At 49.2% G+C, this 16,792-nt stretch overlaps 1 long non-coding RNA gene across 2 annotated transcripts; it reads right to left on the bottom strand.

Annotated features, from left to right (window-relative positions):
* Positions 1 to 12,918: 12,918 nt before the first annotated feature.
* On the bottom strand, positions 12,919 to 16,737 carry LOC115498614. Of its 2 annotated transcripts, XR_003963883.1 has the most exons (3): positions 14,500 to 16,737; positions 13,660 to 13,753; positions 12,919 to 13,198 (listed from the first exon to the last, which is right to left on the bottom strand). It is a non-coding gene; the product is annotated as an uncharacterized LOC115498614 (long non-coding RNA). The 2 variants fall into 2 exon arrangements; XR_003963882.1 differs by lacking the exon at positions 12,919 to 13,198 and having other exon boundaries at positions 13,271 to 13,753.
* Between the last annotated feature and the right edge of the window lie 55 nt (positions 16,738 to 16,792).

Raw genomic sequence — 16,792 nt, 5'->3', positions numbered from 1 at the left:
CACACAGCCTCGTGAAGGGGTCCCTTTCTGGCCTCTGCTGGCTGAGGAGGACATCTGGGGACGGCTGTGGTCTCCCAGCACGTGTGTTCAGCCCACGGGACACACCGGAGGAACGACTGGGTGTGGAACAATCAGAACTTCCCATTGTTTGTTTGCATCGTGTGGAAGCCGTAAGGGTTCACACTCATACACGGCTTTAAATAAGCGTCAGACACGGCCCCAAATGTTTAACGTACAGCGATTCACGTCGTCTGACGACGGCACTCGGAGGTGAGGACTGTCATACAAGCAAGAAGCAGCTGAGGCTCAGGGGGATCCAATGGTCTTAACCATTTCACGGAGGAGGCAATCTTCACCATGTGGTCCACGCATGATTACTATACTACACACGCACGCACGCACGCACCACAACCGGCTCCAGCTTGATTGTTTTCTTTGTTTTTTACTAGGAGGTAAAGGTTGTAATGCTTGGCTTAGAACCTTCCATGTGAATAGGAGGCCGGGGTCCCCCGTGAGTTCTGACCCACAGTGGGAATCTGGGCAAGTCCCATGGGCCCTGTGGACCTCAGTTTTTTTTTTTAATTTTTTAAATATTTATTTTATTTACTTTGTGTGTGTGTGTGTGTGTGTGGTGAGAGAGAGAGAGAGAGATAGGCAGAGAGAGAAAGAATCACAAGCAGGCTCTGCACCATCAGTACGGAGCCCGACTTTGGGCTCAATCTCACGAACCATGAGATCATGACCTGAGCTGAAATCAAGAGTTTAACCACCCAGGTACCCCTGGACTTCATTCAGTTTGTCACAGAAGGCTGTGGACACAGTGATCTTGGGTCATCTCTAGCTGTCACCATTCCCAGGACAGCACTGTGGCAGTGGATTAATTTACCCCGTGATGAATCACTGGTCAAACAAGAGCTTCAGTGAGGGGCAGTGTAGGTGGCTCAGTCAGTTAAGCATCTGACTCTGGTTTCGAACCATGATCTCATGGTTCATGGGTTCGAGCCCCACATTGGGCTCTGTGTTGATGGTGCAGAGCCTGCCTGAGATTCTCTCTCTCTGTCCCTTCCCTGCTCCTGCTCTCTCTCAAAATAAACAAAACTTAAAAAAAAAAAAAAAAAAAGAGCTTCAGTGAGGGTAAGTAGCAGTTTTTCCATCGAGCTTAGCGGCCTCACTGGAAGTGCTTTGGGATTAAATCCATAATTTGGGACCTTTCATATTAGAGGGATATGATTTCCAAAATTAAGCTTAAAAGAACAGGAAGAAGGTTTGGAGTGTTGGAGGGTGGGGGTCTCTCCTTAGTGACACAATCGTGGCCTCATTGCCCCAGTGAAATCCAGGGGAAGGGAGGCTCCTCCTCAGGAGAACAAGTGGAGTATGGGATGGGGGGTGGGTGTACTAAGGGAAGATTCAGGAGATCACAAAACAGATTACAGAGCATTGAAGAGGTCTCCTCTCTGTGGAAGAAAAGGTCTGTCAAGTACCATACAATCTATGGATTGAGAGCAGCTCTTATACAGAAGGGAGAAATAGAACTGAGGTAAGGCTTAGCACAAACCATTTCCAGGTAAGTTCTGGTGCTTCCATACCATCTTGTAGAGCATACTGGAGACAGAAAGGAATGCAGCCAGACCTTCAGAAAGTAGGGGACAGAATGAAAGCCTGCCATTTGCAACAACGTGGATGGATCTGGAGGGCATAATGCACGTGAAATAAATCGGAGAAAGACCAACACCATATGATTTCCCTCATATGTGGAATTTAAGGAAAAAAAGCAAAAAAAAAAAAAAAAAAAGAATAAAAAAGACTCTCAAATATAAAGAACAAACCGATGGTTACCAGAGCGGTGGCAGGTGGGGGGTGGGGTGTGAATAGGTGAAGAGCATTAAAAGTACATACACATAATAAGCACTGAGTAATGTATAGAAGTGTTGAATAGTATACATCTGAAACTAATGTTAATTATACTTGAATAAAAATTAAAAAAAAAATTTTAAGGTACAGGACAGGTTTTCAAAAAAAAAATATTTGGGACCCCACTTAGGAACAGCTTTTCCATTTGGTGGATTGTTTAAATCCTGAAAAAGGTTTAAAGTGGTGATAAGAGCAAAGTATTCACCTTTAGGGATTTGGGGTCCACTCTTGTTTACAACATTCTTTTCTAATTCCAAGATTTTATTTATTTATTCATTCATTCTTATTTAGCACATCTTTACAGACAGCGTGTGAGCAGGGGAAGGGCAGAGAGAGAGAGAGAGAGAGAGAGAGAATCCCAAGCAGCCCCCACACAGTCAGTGCACAGAGCCTGATGCGGGCTCGAACTCCTGAAACCATCAGATCATGACCTAAGCCGAAGTCAGATGCTTAACTGACTGAGCCCCCAGGCGCCCCTAATTCCAAGATTTCAAATGGGCACCTCTCATCTTGTAAGTTCCTTGAAGAGACCTTGACTTACCAGTATTTGTATCTCAGGGGCTTGCCGGGCACCTGGCACATTAATAACCTTCCAAATTACCTTTATGTATAAAAGGATGAGCCAACCTTGCAAACACCATAACCTTGTTGGCTTTTTAACTGACGTTCTTATTTAGCACATCTTTACAAAGGTCCTGGAAGTGGAATAAAGCTTCCTCTTGTCCCAGAAGCCATGGACACATTTTAAAATGTAACCGATAATGATTTTTCCCCCTGACTATAAAATAACGCACACAAAAGTTGGAAAAGATAGGAACGTTAATGAGGAGATGGCCCTGATCTCATTAACACATTAACATTGTTTTATTCCCTTCCAGGTTTTTCCTAAGCACTATCTTTAAATGCAACTGTAATTATGCTATATTCCATAGCCCTTTTTCATTGTGTTTTAAGCATCTTCCTTGTATCTCTGCATGTGGGTATTTAATAAGTATCAGAAACCCATCCTGGCAATACAGAACTTCTGGTCTTCTACTCCAAAGGAGTCTTTTCTTAGTTTTTATCACAAAAATGTCAAAAGCATCCATGCAGTTGCTCTAGCCAAACACCCAGGGATCGTCTGGAATTCTCTTTCCCTCACCACTCCACCCAGCCCATTCAACCGTTCTGCTTCATCTAGAAAACACATCCCAAACCATCCTGTCCCTCGCCTCTGCTCCTCCGAACTCATCTGAGCTTCCAAAGAGGCTCCGTCATACTCCCACCCTGTTGGGGAAAGTGATCAAAACACCTGGCCACTGGCTGACCCCTGAGCTGGCCGGGCCACGTGGAGGCTCCTCCCCTCCCCTTGGGAGTGTGGGTTCCACTTGCCTTTCCGCTCCCACAGGCTGCCCCAAGGACACAGCCTTGAAATGGTGATGATGGAAACACCTGCACAGTACATGTGACTGAGCCCAGTTAGGGCCTTTTATAAACAAGGTCTGCAGGGCGGTGTGGGATCTACTCATCTTGCTGTTGCCCAAGACAAGACTCATTTGTAAGTTTCCTTTGCTATTGTTCTTTTTAATAATGTTTATTTATTTTTGACAGAGAGAGACACACGAGTGCAAGCGGGGGAGGGTTAGAGAGAGAGAGACACACATACAGAATCCGAAGCAGGCTCCAGGCTCTGAACTGTCAGCACAGGACCAGACTCCGGGCTTGAACTCATGAACCGCGAGATCATGATCTGAGCCGAAGTCAGACGTTTAACCTACTGAGCCCCCCAGGCGCCCCCGTCCTTTGCTATTGTTAAGATCACCACCTACCAACATGGAGAGGCCTGCTTCTTTCCTCTGTCCCTCCCTGCCCTCTGCCGATGGGGGCTGATGTCAGGTTATACCTGGGAAGCTCCTGAGGGGGTTGTGAATCGACATCCCGCCCCCCCATCCATCTTCCCGCAGAACCATCATTTAAAAATGTAGAAGACAACGGGGCGCCTGGGTGGCGCAGTCGGTTGAGCGTCCGACTTCAGCCAGGTCACGATCTCGCGGTCTGTGAGTTCGAGCCCCGCGTCGGGCTCCGAGCTGATGGCTCAGAGCCTGGAGCCTGTTTCCGATTCTGTGTCTCCCTCTCTCTCTGCCCCTCCCCCGTTCATGCTCTGTCTCTCTCTGTCCCAAAAATAAAAAAAATAAATAAAATAAAAAAAAATAAAAATGTAGAAGACGCTGCCACCCACATGCATTTCTTTTGGACTGTATTTTTTTTTTAATTTGTAATGTTTCTTTATTTTTGAGAGAGAGACAGAGCACAAGCAGGGGAAGGGCAGAGACAGGGAGACGCAGAATTCGAAGCAGGCTCCAGGCTCCGAGCTGTCAGCACAGAGCCCCACGCGGGGCTCGAACTCATGCACCGCAAGATCATGACCTGAGCCGAAGCCGGACGCCCAACCGACTGAGCCACCCAGGCGCCCCTGTATATTTTTTTTAATCAGAAAATCAGGTGCATCAGGTGAGCAAGGGACCAGTAGGGGTGCCCACCTGATATGCCCTTCTGCTGTCAGCTCTGGCCCCCCTCAACCCCCTACTGTAGCCATTCTCCGTTCTCCTCCTCCTCCTCCAGACCTGAGTTCAGGGCTCACCCAGCACTACTTGTCCCTACAGCCGTTGAAAGCACAGACCGGGTCAACCTCACCTGAGCAGCTGCCCCCATCGGACCCCCACCGGCCCCATAGTTAAAGGCGAGGGCACCTCGCCGAGGGCTCTACGGTCATCCAGCCACACCCAGATCTAGACCCACGGGGTGTTGGCAGGAGACCAGTCCACAGCTCGTGACCACACACCGACTTCCCAGACAGCACGCTGTCACCCCCCCCCCCCCCCCCCAGCACAGGAGACAGTCTCACACTAGATCCAGCAGCTCTCCCACCGAAAGAAGTGCCTTCCCGGCCCAACTTGGGCCCACGGGACAATCCCGCTCCGACTCCTGGAAGCCCAGGGGGACTAACGGCACCCAGGCTCTAGCTAGTCCTCTCAGCCTCCTGGGTTTCCCATCCTGGACTCCACTCCCCAGAAAGATCTAGACTTTAGCGTGCTTGGCACAATAGGCGCCCAGAGCGGGTAAGCAACAAGCCAACACAACCCACCGACCGCACACACGTGTTCACACATAGAACAAAATGCAGGCACTTACTTGCTTCCTCCAGGCCAGTCTTTCCCCGACAGCTGCGAGTTGAGTCCCAGGAGACCCACACTGCTGGTTTCTCCGGGCTTCCCCTGAAGAGCAGCCTCAGCACGTAGCTCTCTCCCCTGATCCAGCCCGACGCCCAGCGCCCTGCTGTAGGGGACCCGGCCCCTCCAACTGAGCCCCACCAGCAGGAAATACTCCCTCTTTTGAACACCATGGGGGGATGCCCACGGGCTGGGTCCTGGTGCTGGGCTCCTCAGAAGGCAAACAGTGCAGATACAGCCTGTGGGGTGCACACACGTGGCTGGGGCGTGGGGGGCAGTAAGTGAGGGTCCCGACGGATGAGCAGGGAGAGGACAGGTGGGATTTCCTGAACATCACCGCCTCCAGAGCTGCCGCCAGTCTTCACTTGGAAGAAGCCAGATCTCCAGGGAATCTCGGGAGTCCTACAGGTGGCCTGCATTGAATTTTAAAGCGGAGGGGATTTTACACAAGGAAGTTTCTATTGGAAACTGCTGTTGATCAACTGGAGGCTCTGGCCGCACTGGAAGAGGCCCACAGTAGACACTGAGCGGCAGGTGCTGCCTTATATGGCCCTTGATTCTCCAGTTCAGCACCATTTCTTTCACGGCTGTCTTACACGCGGTCTGCGCCACTAACTTACATCCTCTGCCTGACCCCTGCAGGCGCGTCCGTGACCTGGTGAGCATGCGGCTACCAGAAACCGGAAGTCAAAATGGCGCCCGCCTCACCTTTCCCGGAAGTCCACGCCTACTGGGTGTGGCCTGCAGCTCAGGCACTGGGCGCGTTTTAATGAATGGAAGTGTGATCGTGGAAGATAATGGCAATCGTTATGAATTAACAACAACTGATTACATTAGCTTGTCGTCACTTTATTGTTTATTCAAGTTGCTTGCAATTTACACTAGAGATCATGAGGAATGGGAAACATGACAGGCACTTTGGGGAAGAGAGATGTAGGGTCAGACAGGATGCCACAGAGGAGAAGGTAACTGTGACACCAGCATGCCAAGGGGAAAAAAAGAGAAAGGAATCAAGTATGGAGGGAAACTAGGGAGCCCTGTAGGCAGCGCTTTCTACCGAGGGTCCCTGCCATGTGCTGCTTCACCGCTGTCTTTCAGTCACTGCTCAGCATGTCTGTCTTCCTTTGCTGTAGCTGTTTCCTCGATGGCCCTCAATTTTTTCAACTATGCCCCCCCCCTTTTTTTTTGGCATCGAGCTGAGAGCTTTCCTCAAAAAATCTGTGCCTTCGACTTTGCGTTTTGAATGAAAATGTACACGAATGCCTGTTTCGAGCCTGCAGAAATAAAGGAGCCCCCAACACACACAGTCTGCAGAGAACAACTTAGGCATCAATCACGGTCTATTTAAAAAGATGTGCATAATATTTTCTCTTAAATCATGCAACGCATTTATTATACTAGACTTTAACGTCTCATACACAGGGTACAGTTCCCATTGCAAAGCTTAAATGATCCTTCCAACATCCCTATGTGAGCAACAGACACACTTCATCTGAAAGCAGTCAACTCCTTGATGATGTCTCTGATTTTAACAAGCATAAGTTTATGAGCGCGATCACAGTAAATACTCTCAACTACCACAACTGTAAATTATGTACCACTTCCTTCCCACCTCAACTATCACTTTCCAAAGGTAGTATTTGCCTAACTAAAAGAAAAAAAAGATGTGGAGACCACAGGGGGCTCCTAACGAGGAGTATCCAGGGGCCTTCCATCACCCTGGAATGAAGCCAAACTCGTCATGAGTGCCCAAGGGTCTGATATGACCCTGTGACCTCCCCACCATAGCTTGTCCACCCGCGCCTTCATGCACAGCCTCTAGTTCAGGGTTTCTCAATTTCAGCACCAGTGACGTTTTGGTCCCAATATATCTTTGTTTGTGGAGGATGTTGTGGGACGTTTAGAGCCATCTCTGGCCCTCTCCGTGAGCTGCCAGCAGCACCCTCCCACACTGTGGCAACAAAAATGTCTCCAGACACTGCCAATCACCCAGGGTGGGAATCAGTCTTGTTGGGAACCACTAGTCACATCCCACTGAACAAGCCATACATCTCCCCATTTAGGCCCCTTATTAGGGCTCCCCCCCCACCTCACTCTTGCTTAGGCATTGTCACGTCTGCCTCCTTCTCTGTTCTGACCTCAGTTTAGATGTCATCTCTGCAGAAGGGTCTTCTTGACCAATCAGACTGAGGTGGGCCCTCCAAAGTCACCCTGTATTACATCACTGCATTTGAATTTCTCCATATCCTTTATTAACACACGAAATGATCCAGCTTATTTGTTCACCATTGTCTCATTGGGCTATAGTTTCATGAGAGTAGACACTCGTCCGTCTTCATGAGGAATCCTGAATATGACCACCACTACCAGACATATCGCAGGTATGTGACAATTATCAAATGGACACACAAATGACTTCCTTCTTCATTACTGGGAGCTTTTTTGAGGGTCAAGGAGTGATGGCAGAAGGGGGTTGCAAAATGCTTGGGATAATTCCAGGCCATGATTATTTGAGAAAGTCTGGGGAGACTTTGTTTTGTTTTGTTTTTTTATTTTTTAAATGTTTATTTATTTTTAAGAGAGAGATACAGAGAGAGAGAGAGACAGAGACAGAGAGAGCATGAGCAGGGGAGAGGCAGAGAGAGAGGGAGACCCAGAATCCAAAGCAGGCTCCAGGCTCTGAGTTGTCAGCACAGAGCTCGACGTGGGGCTCGAACCCACAGACCGCGAGATCATGACCTGAGCCAAAGTAGGACGCTCAACCTACTGAGCCACCCAGGCACCCCTAGGGAGACTTTGTTTTGACAGCATCCTATAGCCTCAGCTTTCTTAGTCTGGTGAACTAAGTGCTGGGGTCCCAAGGGAGTGACCCCCACCAATCCAATTTTCTTATCAAGCAGGTTTCACGTGGTCTTCCAGGCTCTGACAGTCCATATCTGTGACAACCCAAGCAGAAGTGAAGTGGGTAGAGAGAACAGTCACATCTTGGAGAGTTTATTGACTTAAAGGGAGCATTGAATGTTGAGTCCGGAATAGGAAGCTAATCCAGGAAAAAGGAAGGAGCCCTGCCGGGAGCTAAGGTGTGAGAGGGTGGAGGCCACATTGTTGGAGGCCGGGATGACCCTCCCTCTGAAGCAGCATGGTCCCCCATCCTCCTGACCCCCTCGGTCACACACACTCCTCCTTCACGTCTCACAGGATGCGTTTCTGGGGGGCCCCAGCCAGCCTCTTGATTCTCTTCTCTTTGCCAAAACACAAGCTAATTTCAGCCCTTTCCTACCTCTCTGAAGCTGCTGATTCAGTGAGTCACTTTCTATCCTCATTGTCTTCTTTGCTCTTGGCAGACTTCCTTACAGAAAAAAAAAATCCTTTGCAAGATTAACATTGACCACAAAGGATATGCTTTTCTACCTTTTTTTTTTTTTTACATCTCATTTTCAATCTCAATTGATTTAATCTGTTGCAACTACAACTCATTACGATTAAACATTAGACGCAGAAGCGTGGTGGGCGGGAGGCAATATTGCTAGAATGTATATCAAATATTGAAGTTTTCAACATAAAAATAAATCACTTTATTATTTCCTATAGACACACAGCTGCTCAAAACAGCACCCTCCCGGGTGGCAAAATTGAGTATCGATTAGTAGAGAACACATGCCCGCTGAAATTGACTGAGCTGAGCATCCAAGACTCTTTGTGGCTTTTTTCCCTAGAGGGAGAAACCCAAGCAAGAGTCTGTGGTTCTCTCCCCACAGCACCGGTGTGTGCCAGGCTGGGGTATCTGGAACTTGGACTCACAGGAATTTGTCATTTTTATGGCTCTGTGACGAGCCAATGCTGAGGAATGCTCTAGTTCCAGCTGCTTTTCCACCTGGATAGATCTCAGTGACAATGCTCAAGAAGTACATTGGAAAAGGAATTGGAAAATCACTGAGAACAAGATTCCAGACTATTTTATGAAGGCTCCATTAAACTGTCATATACCCACAGCTACCCTCCCCCCCACACACACTCCACAGCCCCACACACAGGATGCCCTGGCTACAACTCAGCGCTAAGAATTTTGAAATCTCGATAGAATATACTAGATTTTAAAAACTGCTGGGAGGCTTTTTTGCCTCAAGAAGCTAAACCTGGTATGTCACTGTTGAGGCTGACTCTGATACGAAATCTACTTCCAGTACATAAATGTAAAGAACCATTTTGTTCTAGGAAAACTAGGAAGTGAGCTGAATGCACACGTTTAGATGAAAAACAGAGCCTTCCCTCTGGGAGTATAAGGCCAACCCCCACCTGCCCCAGCAACACATGTGCCCCGTGTATGATTCCCCATGCTCACACACTCATCTGATGGGAACTATCTCCAGGGGTGTCTCTTCCTAGCAAGTAATTTGAGACACAGAAAAAAATCCCCTCATTGCTCAAGCCAATTAGATGGGATTTTGGTTGTTGAGATGTGAAGCATTGTTAAACCCACAGAAATTCACTCAGACTGACAGCTGGGGTGGGGGTTACCCCTGTCTTGGTTTCCTGGGGCTGCCATGACAAAGTGCCACAACCCAGGTGGCTTAAAACAGCAAACACTTATCCTCTCATAGCTCTGGAGTCTAGAAAGCTGAAATCAGGAGTCAGCACGGCCATGCTACCTCTGAAACACGTAGGGGAAGACCTTTCCTTGCCTCTTCCGGCTCCCGGTGGTTATTCGCGATCCTCGGTGTTCCTTGGTTTATGGCCACAGCGCTCTGGTCTCTGCCTTTGTTACATGGCCTTCTCCCTGTGTGTCCGTGTCTCTGTGTCCAAATTTCCCTCCTTTTAAGGACACTAGCTAGACTGGATTGAAGTCCATTCTAATCCAGTAACAATTTCATCCTAACTAATGACATCTGCAAAGTCCCTATTTCCAAGCAAGGTCACATTCTGAAGTACTGAGGGTTAGGACTTGAACGTATGAATTTGGTGAGGGGCACAATTCCACTCACAACAGGGTCTTTCCCAGGAACTCCTGTAACGACACCCTGCTCGCTCTCAGAAACAACCTGGGCAAACTCCGCGGGGAGTCGAGAGGTCGAGCCGTGGTGGTGTCCTCCTTGCGTACTTGGATCGGTGATTTCTGAGTTGATGAGTTACACGTTAGGGACCCATCTTTAATGAGACTGTACCATGAACTACCGAGACTAGAACCTGCTCTGATTCATGCCAGTGTCACCTGCAGTGATGCACGAGCTGCGGAGCCCGGGGGCGAGCTAGACTACCAGGAGACGCCCCGGGGCCAGGGGCTGTCGGCAGAGGTTGGAAACAAAGTGCCCAATGACAGCTGCCACCCCCTGAGACAACTAGGATGTGCACATGCCCACGCCTGCGATAGCATTTCAGCAGGCGACAGGAAAGGAGGACATGGCCAAAGCCTGGAAGTCCTCCGTGCCCTTCAAGCCAACACAGCTTCAGCATTCCTGCAGACAGCGGGGGGCGGGGGGGGGGGGGGCGGATGAGAACCCTGGGCTGGGTATGTCCACACTGGCAGGGAGTGAGGGGAAAGGTGTATTGAGGCCCGAGACCCCCTCCCAGAAGGGTGAGGAGAAGGGCATGATGGGGGATACGTAGGGTTGGCTCTGTCGCCAGCCCTCAGTGCGTCTACTGAGGCTCCACAAACCCAAGTACGGCGTTGGGACAAGAGGCAGGGGCTGGGACCAGCGTGGGCACCTGGAGTTGGACTCTGCACGGGGGGGGGGGGGGGGTGGGCTGGGTCATGAGCTGGGAAGGTCAGAAGTCAGGGCGGATTAGGGGGCACGACGAAGTGACAGGGGCTGAGAATAGCTGCTCTGGGGAATGAAGGGTGACTGCAACACATTCCCAACAGCACTTTGGAGACAGCTGAGACTGGAACAGCATTTCCGGGGGGGCTCTGTGCTACCAGAACCGTCGGTGTATTTCCCGGGCAGCGGCCCTCAGCGCTGGCTCCATGTGAGAGCTGCTCGCGGAGTATTAAAAAATAGCCATATGCCAGAATCCCACCTTCAGAGATGCTGATTTAATTGGCCTCGGGGTAGGACTCACATGAGTATTTTGTTGTTTATTATTTATGTATTGTTAAAGCTTATTTATTTATTTATTTATTTTGAGAGAGAGAGAAAGCGTGAGCGGGGGAGGAGCAGAGAGAGGGAAGAGAGAGAATCCCAAGCAGTGTCCACACTGTCAACGCAGAGCCCGATGCAGGGCTCGAACCCACGAAACCATGCGATCATGACCTAAGCTGAAGTCAGATGCTTCGCTGAGTGAGCCCCCCAGGCGCCCCACACATGAGTATCTTCTAAAGCACCCTGGGTGATTCTGTTGTGCAGTCGGGCGGACAATCACAGCTATCGAGGGACAAGAGAAGAAGATGGAGAGTTCTTTTATCAACTCCGGGTGAGGAACGGACTCCAGCACCACATTTCACAGTAAACTGAAAACCAGAGCACTAATTATTCGTAAAAGAACAAGCTCTGACAGATGCGTCCACCTCTGGGGCCTCCTTCGGAACAGAGAGGACCATCCTGGCAGGGCTGTCCTGGCACTGAGCCAGCTGGCCCGGAGGGCGAGGCCACATCCCTGGCAAATGGGCACTTCTTCTCCGAAATTCCACGTCTGTGAGGGTGGGTGGTGACGCTGACGAGGCCAAACCGGAAACAACACCAGCCCCGGAGGGGCACCCACAGAGGTCACCAGCAGGAAGACAGATGGGGCCCGGAGCAGGTCCCCGAAGGCACCTCTGGCAGAACACCACAGAGGCACCCGTGGGGGCCAAAGGTAAAGGGTGAGAGGGAATGGGAGCCTCTCCCGGAGCTCCGGCCCTGTGGGTGGGTGACCCCCACAAAGAGAATACCCCCATCCCACTGCTGCTCGGGAGGTAGGGGCATCCGGCCATCACTTCTAAATTGTAGGGCTGGTTCTTACACACAGGGAAAACTAATTAACCTTTTAGCCTCAGTGGGGTGGAAAAATACCAAGTCACCACGCAGGCTTTCCAAAGGTTAATTATTTCACATTTCAGTGCCTCCCGGAAGCACCGAAGATCCTCATCACACGGTTCTTCGCCCGCCCTGGATCCTCTCTCTCTCTGGTATTCACTTAAACGGAATTTCAGGGATCTACAATAGCCGAGCTGGCTTGAACTTGGGGACTGACACATAGGAAGGCACCAGAGGGCCTCGCGTCAGTTTCTCTCACCGAGTTGCAAGTTGAAGGCGTCTTACAGTAGAGGGGCCAATATTTATACAGCGCCCTGTGGTTTATGAATCACTTGTTTATCGTCTCGCCAAATCAGTAAATTCTGAAGACAGGTGTAAGTAGATGTGGACCTTGTACCGTCCGAGCACTGTTGGATACCTGAGGCCTCTCATCTCCAGACCACCTTACAGTGAGAGATTTTGGATGCGGGAGGAACTAACTTCTCTTGATGGAATTCAGGTCAGAGCTGCCATATTGAGAACTCGGAGTCTAAGGAACAGTCCGGTTTCACAGACTGGCTCATTTTGGCATCACCTGGGAAAAGTGCCGGCCTCGTGGGTGTGTGACCGGACGGTGCTATGGGGCCCCACGTTCAGGAGGACTCTGAGGTTAGAAGGATCACGCACTGGTTGAACGTTCTCCCTTCACCTTGAAAAGATTTTTTAAATATTTATTATTTACTTTTGAGAGAGAGAGAGAACAGGAGGGGCAGAGAGAGGGAAACGGAGAATCCCAAATAGGTTCCGCATTCTTAGCCCAGAGCCTGATGCGGGGCTCGAACCCACACGCTGTGAGATCGTGACCTGAGCTGAAATCAGAGGTGGACGCTTAACCAACTGAGCCACCCAGGCACCCCGACCTTGAATTTTTTTCGTAATTTTTAAACAAGGGCTCTTGCCTCTTTATTTTGCACAGGGCCCTGCAAATTCTGTAACCAGTCCTGCCCAGGAACGTCTTAAAAATGCAAAATCTCAGGCCCTTGCCTGCACCTTCTGAATCAGAATCTGCATTTTAACAGGATCCTCGGGTGATTCACACGCACGTGGAAATCTGAGCAGCGCTGCTTACACCACCTCGGAGTTATCTTCCTAGACGTTAGTACAAAAAGGTGTTATTAAGAAGAGATAAAATATTCTGTAAAACACATGCAGGACAATGAAAACTCTGGCAACCTACAGATTTTTTTAAGTAGCCTTAAACTTAGTATCTTGGAATATGCAATAGTCTCAGGTTGTTTCAGAAGACTCACACCAAACAGAGACCTTGGCACAGAATACTTGTACCCCCACAGGTAGGTTTTCCTGGGATTCTAATTCTCCTGGAGCCTTGGGAAAGCCATACACCCGTCCATTTTGGAAGTCGCTGAGATCATCCACTTGTGCCTTGGTTCTCAATCATTTTGCCATCCCAACACGCCTGAGGGGTATGGCTCTCCCACCAGGCACCAGGGGGCTCTAAGAAAGGGTGATGGTCCCAAGCGGCTGCCCAGGCATCTTGAGAGTTGGGGGGAAGAAAGACATGCTTCAACCCTTGGCACTCCAGCGCTCACCCAGCTGAGAATCACTGAAGGAACGTCTGTCATCAGTATTTTCTGGGTTTGAGATCTCTGAGTGCATGGTGGCATCTCTCAGCAGAAGAGCCCCCTGGAAATGAAGGACATGGGTCTCCCTCTCTCTCTGCCCCTCCCCCACTCATTCTCTCTCTCTCTCTCTCTCTCTCAAATAAATATTAAAAATTTTTTTAAATAAAGCAAAATAAAATAAAAAGACAATACCAACATTTGATGAGATTTTGGAACAATTAAAATTCTCAAGTACTGGTAATGGGAGCATTTCCCAATGAATTTTTAGAATCAGCGTGCCAGTTAAAAAAAAAAAAATACTGGCATCTTAATTGAGATTACTTTAAATCTATAAACCAGTTTTGAATAAATGACATTTTAACAATATTTAGGTTTCCTCTTCATGAACTTTGTATATCTGTCCATTTGCTTAGGTCTCCTTTGATTTATTTATTTTTTTCCAGTGATGTTTTATAGTTTTCAGTGTGGAGGGTTTGAACGTCCTTAGACTTCTTCCCAGGTATCCAATGTTTTCTTGACCCGGTTGTAAAAGCCGCCATTAAAAAATATATTTTTTCTAGTTACTTCTGCCAGTACAGAGAAAGACAATAGGTTTTGGGCATTTGGAATCCAGCAACTTAGTTAATGACATAGGTCTTGTGCCTGATCTCCCAGGGCACTAACTCAAATCTCACAATGACTACAATTTCTTTTAATTCATCTACTGCGTTTTAAAATTTTGAGATGCATGTTAGCTAAGCTCCATCAGTGTGCATGTACGTATGTGTGCGTGTGCACAACCGTGCTGTATGTGCACGTCCCACTTACTCTTATCAGGTGCTCTTTGGTCTCCTGCAGCCGTTGTGTGTCTCTGCACAAGTGTCCCCATGGTTCTGCTTTCCATCCTGTCCCCGCCGGGCGGCCTCATGTGGACCTACCATTCTCTGTGGGTGTCACTGGCGAGTCTCCTTAGTGACAGGAAATCTCACAGGTGGTGAAAGACAAAGGAGTCTCTGGCCCTGTGGACCTAAGTGACAAGGGCCCTCAGGGCCCTGGGAGCCCCAGGGGGACCTTCTCTGTCCTCTGTTCTCTATCTCAAGCACAGGGACACCTCAATCCACCAGTCTGCTCCTCTTGGCCTTCTGGGGTCAGGATGACTCTGGACTATTTTTACTCGGAACTCTGACAACACCTGTGGAGTTTTTTTTGTCCATACCAACGATGTCCCCAAATCTCTGGACATCAAGTGAGTGCCCTAATGTTGAATTCAAGTCTGACACCGACTACCTGAAGTCTGTGGCAGATTCTACACATTTAAGGGCTCAGTCCCAAGACTGCCCCACTTCAGACACCAGTCAAAAGTCCTAGACTACCCATACTTCTGGCCAACCGGCTATGAATCAGGGGTTCCTACAGCCCCCTCCTCAGGTTGGATGGTTTGCTAGAACTGCTCACGGATCTCAGGTTAACACTTCTGTTTACCAGGTTTATTATAATAAGGAACAGCCAGGTGGAGGAGACACACAGAGCAAAGTGCGGGGGCTGGGGTATGGGGCTTCCGTGGCCCCTCTGTGCATGACACTACCCCAGCACTTCGTGGTGTGTGTGTGTGTGTGTGTGTGCGTGTGCACACACGCGCCCCAATCCAGAAGTTCACCAAATCTCTCACATCAAGAGTTTTTACAGAGCTTAATCTCCAGCCCCTACTACTCTTCATGGTGGCTGCTAGGTGGGGCTGGGAGTTCCGACTCTCTAACCACTTGGTTTTCTAGTGACCAGCCCCATCCTGGGTCTTTCTAGAACCCAAAACATCCCTTGGCAATCTAGGAACTGCATTCCAAATCACCCTAGTAGCATAAACCAAGGTGTGATCAGAAAGAGCTCTTCAGGGATAACAAAAGACATCCCTACCACTCAGGAAATTCCAGGATTTTAGGAGTTCTGTGTCAGGAATGAAGACAAAGGCCAAATACATTTCCTATACCACAGAGCCTCTGCCCAAGCACGTGGTCACTTCTTTTCTCCTTCGGGAGAGACTATGGACCCCTCAATTTCTTCTCAACTGTGCCCTTCCGGTTCTTGCTCTGGGCTCTGTGTCCAATTCCCAGTAGATGACTCTGACTTTGTCATCTCATTCCCAATGTCCTCTCAATCCCAGCAAAACTCATTCACACCGAGTCACCCGCAGGTCCCAGCAACACCTGCTCAGGTAGGCAAGTGCCTTGGACTGAGTGTGGAGAGAAGGAGGCCATGTTCGGGTCTGAGGTTCCAGCCAGCGTGGCCTCTCTTGGTGAACTGGCCTGTGGCTTATCTGTTGGGCACACTGTTAGAAGCATGGCAGGACGAGGCACTGATATACGAGCTTTGTTATTCATCTTTTTCTCTCCCTCCATTTTATGGAAGTAAGCAGGCTCTGAGTGGCCTCTCCTCAGGGAAGGTTTGGTGATAAATCTATTTAATGTCAGTGCTCTGTTTCTTTGGGAACTGCTTGAGGGGATCGCTTACGGGCGTCGAAAAGGGAAAGGAAAAAGGTGAATAGGGTCAAGACTAGCAAGCCCTCAGGTCCCTGGTGAAGTGGCAATATTCAGAAAGGATACTTATGTAGGGTGCCATATTACCCAGCCAACTCTCTGGACACTGGAGTTGCCAGTGAGGCAAGGGGTTTGGGGCTTTCAGGCAAAGCATGGCCGGCTGGCTGCTGACTTGGAGACACCATGCAAGCTTGGGCACCACGCAGCAAATAAGACTTAAGACAAAGGGCTCTCCCAGGTCCTCGGGTTTGGCCAAAAACATCAGCAGCTCAGTCCCAGGCTGGAGGATATGTGGGTGTGGTGAAGAGGGAGCTAACGGTTTCCCACTAGCTTGGCGGGATGGAGACTGTTATGGGTTAAACTGTGTCCCTTCAAAAAAGATATTTTGAAGTCCTAACCTCTAGTACTTCAGAATGTGACCCTATTTGGAAATAGGGCCTTTACAAAGTTAAGTTAAAAAGTGAAGTGGAACACCTGGGGGTTCAGTTGGTTCAGCGTCTGACTTCTGATCAGGTCATGATCTCACGGTTCCTGGGTTCAAGCCCCAGGTCAGGCTTTTTGATGGCAGCGTGGAGGCTGCTTCAGATTCT

The sequence above is a fragment of the Lynx canadensis genome, chromosome D3 (assembly GCF_007474595.2).
Source record: "Lynx canadensis isolate LIC74 chromosome D3, mLynCan4.pri.v2, whole genome shotgun sequence".
Lineage (NCBI taxonomy): Eukaryota > Metazoa > Chordata > Mammalia > Carnivora > Felidae > Lynx > Lynx canadensis.
This window is presented reverse-complemented; position numbering and strand designations above follow the sequence as displayed.